Source organism: Vidua macroura, chromosome 8 (assembly GCF_024509145.1).
Source record: "Vidua macroura isolate BioBank_ID:100142 chromosome 8, ASM2450914v1, whole genome shotgun sequence".
In the NCBI taxonomy this organism is placed as follows: domain Eukaryota; kingdom Metazoa; phylum Chordata; class Aves; order Passeriformes; family Viduidae; genus Vidua; species Vidua macroura.
In genome coordinates this window covers 36716668-36724201 of record NC_071578.1, presented here as the reverse complement: position 1 = coordinate 36724201, position 7534 = coordinate 36716668, and the positions used below count along the sequence as shown (strand labels likewise).

Sequence of the window (7534 nt, the reverse complement as noted above, 5' to 3'; positions counted from 1 at the left end):
AAAACATCACTGAATAACTTAAATCATTATTAAAAACTGAAATACTCATCTTATTAATAATTATTATTTTTTATCACCCTTACCTACTTAAATTTTTACATAGAACTCTACAAAAATCCTTACCAAGTATATTTATAACTTAAATTTTAAAACATATATAGACAAACATACTTAACAAGAATAATCTTGTTATTCTAATAACCCAAAAACTAAACTAACCAAAAAAACCTGAATAAAATACTAATATATTCATAACACAAAAACCCAAAATCATTAACATAAAAACCCATATAAACACATGAAAATACCTACAGTTAAAAAAGACGTACCTTAATGAACAGTATTCACACCTTAATAATTCATTATAAACTCTTATCAGTTAACGATTAACATTAATTATTTGATACCAATCAAATACAAGAAACTGTTTCTTTAGCCAATAAACAGAATAAACTGTAATAATATACCTAATAACTTAAAATCACACTTTATTAAAAATATAAAACAGTAAAGCAACGTATCATAAAAACTCCCATTATTATCACTACACAGATATACGTATATACATATATCTATATACAGATAGATAGATCATATATCCATCTCAACAGCAGCATCTGGGACCGATTCCTGTTTTCTCTCTTGTCTCCTAAATTTATTAGCCATAGAGGATGGAGTAAGGAAATCATGTTATTTATCACCTGGTTCTCCAGAAACCTGAAAAACAAAATAAAACAGAACAAAAAGAAAAAAAAAAAAAAAAAGAAAACCACATTTGAAAGGCAGATCCTCACCAGCAGCTGGTCCATCTCCTACGGGGGACCATATTCTAGGGCACTTTTGGTGCACTTGCCTGAACCTGTCAGGGCACTCTGTGCTTGCAGAAGAGATTTTTTTTGTCAGGGAGAGGCAAGGGGAGGAGAAATAACGTTCTAGAGACAGCTCAAATCCATTACTGTGCCACTTCCTGTTTGTCTAAGTGGCTGTATTTCCTTTTATTGTTTTGTTTTCCTGTCCTCTTTGATTTTCTGGAGTTAATAATCAGGAAAATTAAATCTGAAAATGTTTTCATTTATTGGTTTCTGGTTTTTTTTTTCTGTTGTCATGTTCCACTGTCTTCTTAAGTCCTATTGCTGTTTGGTGCCAAGGATGTGATAGGTCATACCTAGCAAGAATTATAGTACTGTTTCAGTGTGTTTGAAACTGTTAGCAATTAGGATTTTTTTTTTTTTTTAATCAAGTTAAGTGCTGCTTCTTTTGAAAATCTGCAGTAATATTGTGGCAAAAAAAAATGTACTTTGCATGTCTAATTCACAGACTACCAGTGGAGAACATGGAAGAATAAAGGTAAAAAGAATAAAGAATAAAGTTAAAGTTAAAGAATAAAGTTAAAGTTAAAGAATAAAGTTAAAAAAATTAGCAACCTTATTAGACCAGTCATGTTTAATAATTTGGCAAATTATTATGTTAAATCACACGAACATTTCTGACGTGACAATTTATACATTGAACAATGTTTAATACCTCTCTGGCAGTATAAATTGCAAATACAGGTTCTGCAAGAAAAGTGGTGATGGGTGTTAAATTTAAAGCAAAGCAATAGCACCATCTGGTGCTCTCTGCAAAGCTTTGCCGTGCTCCTGGCATAACTGGCATGTCATGGGATGAGGCATGTACCTTCAAAGGCAGAGGAAGTGGGATAACTATTTTTTCCCGCAGCTGGATGTTTTGCAGAAAAAAATAAGCCTTTAGTCCTACTGCTCTTTATTTAAATCTAATTACTGCTTGAGGCATGAGGTCTGTTAGGCGCATATTTTAATTTAGCTGTTTCATGCAGCAATGACAAATACATCTCAGGCTAGAAATGGAGCAGTGCTGCACATTGGTGAGTGTTTGTGCTTTGGGCTTTTTTCCTTTTTGATGTATCATTAAAATACCTGTGGGGTAAAAGAAGGTTAAAAATGCAACTCATGTTGCATTTTGGACAAAGAATAAGGTTATCTTTGGGAAAAAAATGTAATCATATACCAGTAATATGTATCATATGTATCAATACATGTCACAAAAAATATAATCATATAGCAGTAATACTGCTATAAGAACTTTTTTTTTTTTTTTAAATGAGAAAATGGTTGCAAAATGATGATACCCTTGTATGTGATGAGGGAAATCAGAGTCTGGCCATTGGCCTGCCTAGTATAGCTTTTTTTGCTTATGTCCATAAATTACTAAGCTATTTGTGTGGGTTTCCTCATGCATACCACATCATTCTCTATAACCCAAACTCGGTTGAATTCTGAATTAAAGCTATCATATAAGGTCTTCTAGAAACTGTTTTCATTTTGCACTGGAATTGAAATGACACAATTTGCATTTAGGACTACCTTTTGACCTATTACCCCTCAGCAGAAAAAAAAAGCTAGCAAACTTCTGGGTATGGACAGACTCGAGGGTTGTGGGAAAGATGCTTCCAAAGGAATGGTTCACCCACAGACTGGTGTCTCATCATTCAGGGATTTGTTGACTGGGGAGGTGCTTGGCCTTGTCTTGTGGGGTTTGGGTAAATGTTGCCTCAGTGTGAGGAAGCACCAGTCACTGGCTTCTCATCAGCTCCTTCCATCATCTTATTTCCCTTCACCTGTGCAAAGAGCCATTAGGGAGGAATGTGCAGGTGTGTGATACTGGTAAGCCATGTCTCTGCTTTGCTTGTCTTCTTTAACCCATCACTGTCTTCCTTCCTTGGAGGAGGAGGAGGACGAGAAGGGTGAGCAGGAGCAGCTCAGCTCAGTGGTGAGACTGAGGAGGATGATGAATAAGAGGAAGAAACCAAGAGACATAGAGAGAACAGCCACCTTGAGCTTGTTCTTGCCATCTCACTAATGATGGTGCCAATGTCAGTCTGAAGGGGCTGTTACATACTCTATTTAGGAGTGATACTGAGGTGGAAGATGTTTGCATTTGATCAGGAAATAAGACTCTGAGGACTTTTAAACTTTCTTTACAGAGGATCCTGCTATTCTGAGCCATGCTTTGATTATCTCAGTCTAGATGAGATTCTTTAAAACTGAAAATGGACAGGAGCACAAAATTCAGCAGCCTATGAAGTGACCAGATGAAAATAGTGATTTTCTGTTTGGAGGTAAGCACAGACTTTTCTGCTGTGCAGCCTGAGGCTGCTGCCTGAGACTGCTCCAGCCTGAGCTGCAGGGAGCATTCGGTATCTCTCTGAAGATCCTGTCACATTTTGAAATCATTCCCCATTCAGCACAGGGATGTCCAGTTAAATTGGCCTATATGGCATCTTGGAAAACCTCTTTGTTCAAACTTCTTTGAAGGGTGGTTTTGTGAGGAGTTGAACAGTTGGGATTTTACCTTACCTGTAGTCAGTTCAGGGAAACCTTTGGAGTAATTGCTGGAGGTCTTCAAAACTTTATTTAGATTAAAGACTACTGATAATTTATATTTATAAGTTGACTCTGACAGTGCCGCCACATGTTCATGCATGATACAGCTGTGTACTCTGAAAGTACAAATCCTCCATCCTTTGTTCAAAACAGAAATGCTGGGATGGGTGTCTGCTCCATGTCTTGCAGATCTGGGGGCATTTTGGCTCCATTTGTGCCATCTATGGTAAGATTATTTTTGAGTTTTTTATTTAACTCAGATTCCTTAAATTTCTCTCAAAAGCACTTTGTTGATTTTTGGTACAACATATGCTTATATTCCTTTAAAAAAAGTTGGTTTTATGATAAGTTAAATAATGTTCACTCAATTTCAGATTTAATGAACATGAATTTTAAAAATATATAGTATTTTATTGGTTTTTGAAATAGAAGTCAAATGTTTTGTGTTTTCATTCACGTGTTTGTGAAATGGTTGTCATACAATGCATTTGGTACTGCTAAGGTTTACTCTGTATCTGAATTCTCTTAGACATGTAAAAAAAGTCATATGAAGGTGTTTCTGTGAAATGATATTTTTTGGGTTTCTTTGCTCTAACAGTATATGGGAACTTGCACAAACTGCTGGAGTGAGAAGTTGTAGTATTTTGCTTTTGACTACATTTTGTGTATTTTAAGAGCAGGAAAGAATGCCATGCTTTTACTATGTATTTTGATTTTTAGAAGTCTTAGTCCTTCTGTACCATTTGGAATCTGGACTGTCAGTGGGATTCCTGACTCTCCTTCTGCCAGAAACACTAAATAAGCTGATCACTGACAGCACTGAAGACCTGCAGAGTCACAGAGACCAAGTGCTCAAAAATGAAGAGGCAGAGCATATGCAGGAAGTTTCCAAAGGCATGTTATTCCTGTTTTTAATGGAAATAAAATTTATTGCTTGGCTCTTTAGGACAGAACGGCTAACAGCAATCACCTGTAGACATTAAATTATATACAAATAAATACTGTTCTGTTTCTTTAAGAAAAAGTCTGAAATAATCAAGGAGAATATATCCAGCAACATTCCTGTACTTTTTCAGTAAAACAATTAGGCATATTTTTCATATATTGGATTGTGCCTTTTTGTCATGTTTATAGTAGAACATAATCTACTATTAATATATATTGGAAGAAGTCTTTTATTCTTCATCAGTCTCCTGGGTTTAAGCCATTTAAAGTGTTTTTCTTTGATATGCACTAAATTAAAATTCTGAAGTGGGAAATAAAATTTTGGTTGATTCAACAAATAATAGAATAGAAAATGTAAAGTATATCCTGTAAGCTTGGGAATAGTTTCCCAGAAGAATTCATTTTAAAAGGGAGGAACAGGGAGAGGATTTCTAGAAGTAAGGAATTGTTAGCTTAGAATTAAGCAGGCTTAGTGTAGAAATAAAAGAATATGTGGTTTTCTTATGTTTTTTCTTGATATGCTATCTTGTTAATTAGCTGTTAATTAGTTTAATCATATTAATCAGTTCAATCATATTACACACACTATTCTGCTCTCTTTTTATACCTAATACAGAGTAATGCTGCATTCAGCTGAAATGGAAAAAAAATCCCCGAGCTTCTTCAAATACCATTTCACTTCTAATTTCTTAAAGAATCAATTAATTCTGGTTTTCACATTTAATATTAGGCTATAAAATAGGACAAGAAAAATATGACATGTAAAACGTTTTTCAGTAATTATTTCCCTTCTGTCTGACAGGCAAACGAGTTAGAAGAAAATACTTGAGTATGAGGCGTGTCTGGAAAATGGAGCCTGCATTGAGAAGTTGAAGGGTAGAGTCTTGCCCCAGATATGTGAAATGTTTGAAGACTCATGTATAATGCTGTTTGAAGAATGCTCAACAGTTTTTATGTTGAGACAAATGGAAAAGATGAAATAAGTTGATCAAAGCTTGTGAAAAAAGACCTGATAAATCTGTGCATTAATTCAATGACTTAACAAAAGCATACTTCAGAGGTTTGGACTTCTCTACAGTTTCTTGAAGTGAAGTATTAATTTATTTTACAAAATGTAATTTCTAGCTTCAGATAAAGCTACAATGTTGTAATTGAAGTGATGTGTGTAATTTAAAATTTAGATGCCTTATATATTCTGTGAAGTTGGAATTGTGAAAAGGAAGAGTGTCCCATATATGCTGATTTTCTTTACAGTTTTTTTGACTCAGAATTACAGTATATGCCTCACACTGTGAAGAGGCCAAAGATATGTATGGGTTGTTGACCTTAATATGTCTAGCATAAGAAACCTGAGCGGGAGTTAATAATATTATATTGGAAAAGCTGCCAGGACTTGAAGAGGTGCATTTAAAGGAGACGATTAGTAACCTTTAAGAGAAAGGTTATTAAGTTCTGGATGTACATTTGGAATGAGAAATAATTGAACGTGAATTATATATTTTATACTATATGTAGGGGTGCATAGTATAATATATTTCACATAATCATTTAGAAATTCTTCTTGCGAGGGGAAGAGTGATTGACTAACAGTTAATGTAGTTATGTTGGAGTAGATGCATCGAAAAGGTTACAAGTTTTTTGATGGCCAGCACAATTTTATTTTAAAAAAACCCAACATCTGTGTTATCCTCTTTCCTGGATGTTTACCCAGGTGTTTTTGAAGAATACATGTATTGTTTTGATTGTGGCCCTTTAATGTACTGCTTGAAAAAGGTTACTGCAAGGCATTTGTATTTTGAGACGCTCCATAGTTAAAGAATAGTTCTGCAATTGAAGAAGTACCTGTGGAAGTATGTGTGCGTTTTTATACGCAGCTTGCTCAGCCTGTCTGCCTCACCAGAATCTCTGCTGTGGCCACGCGTGCTCTACCAGGAGCCTGATGAGGACCTCAAGAAGTGATGATCAGTTGGTGATCAGAACAATGTTTAGGTGATGTTGACATACAGGTGGGTGGCACATGTGTAGCATATGAAAATGAGACCCACAAGCTGAGAGCAACATGAATCTGTTTATTGCAGAGTTAAGACAGTACTTAGATACTTAGCGTGAGAATCTCTGTTCAGTCCTTTGCACACAACCCGCTTGCAGGCCTGTAATAAATCTGTTGGCCTGACAGTTTGTTACTTTCCTCAATGTTTCCAGGCTTCGAAGAAACAGGATGCCTTTCCTGTTCTGAGACAGCGTGTAATCTACTTTCTCTCATGCTTCCCAAGAATTTTCTGCAGTGTCAGACTTTCCTGTTTTCCTACACATGTACATTTCCTTAACTTCCAGCAGTACAGCTGGATGACGAACATCCAATAGAATGTACTGCAAAGTTTTATCTTCTGATCATTTCTTGTTTCATGAGGATTAGAACTGAGTTTGGGATATTTCTTTCCTGAATAATATTAACATCTTCTATTGCATTAACATTTATAACCATAGTAACTGTTACACCTCTTCAAAGGTATAATTGGGTCAGCAGGGATATGGTTAAGACCAAGTTTTGTTATTGCACACTTCAATTTTTTTATTACAGGAAATAAAGTTTAATAAGAAATAGAATGATATAAAGTTGTATTCCCAAAGCAGAGACAAGACTCTGTAATACAAGGATCACAAAGGTACCATTATGTAGTAGGAGTGTATTTCTCCCTCCTACACTCCATCAGTGCATTTTCCCTCTTCCTTTAACTCAACAATATATGAAAAATGGGAAACAAATATAATTTGTATTTTGAACATGCTTATTTCTGCTTTATTTGACCTGGAATTAATGAATTCTTTACCTGGGGTGACTTTGTGAATTTGGTGTATTAATGACCAGAAAGCTCTGTGTCCTGAAAGAAGTTAATGATCTTCCCAGCAGCCCTGGCATGACTCATGGTACCTGGAGCTATTTTTATGAGCCTAGGCCAATATGGAAGCTGGTTTGGTACTTCATCTCCAAGATACAAAAAACCAAAACACAGACAGAAACATCGACTTTCATTTTTGCTTCTTAAGATTTCCATTTAAATTAACACCTTATTTAGCATTTTACTTTAGATATCCTTGCTGCACTTTGGTATTGCTGTATAAAATGATGCTATCGGGGGGGGGGGGGGGGGGGGAATTATTTTTCCAGTTTGGAAATAAGGAAA

The 7534-nt window shown here is 35.3% G+C and overlaps 1 long non-coding RNA gene across 1 annotated transcript; it reads right to left on the bottom strand.

The window, feature by feature from the left end:
• Nucleotides 1-672: 672 nt before the first annotated feature.
• Nucleotides 673-931, bottom strand: LOC128811045 (uncharacterized). Its single transcript, XR_008438214.1, has 2 exons — nucleotides 795-931; nucleotides 673-717 (listed from the first exon to the last, which is right to left on the bottom strand). It is a non-coding gene; the product is annotated as an uncharacterized LOC128811045 (long non-coding RNA).
• Nucleotides 932-7534: the final 6603 nt, after the last annotated feature.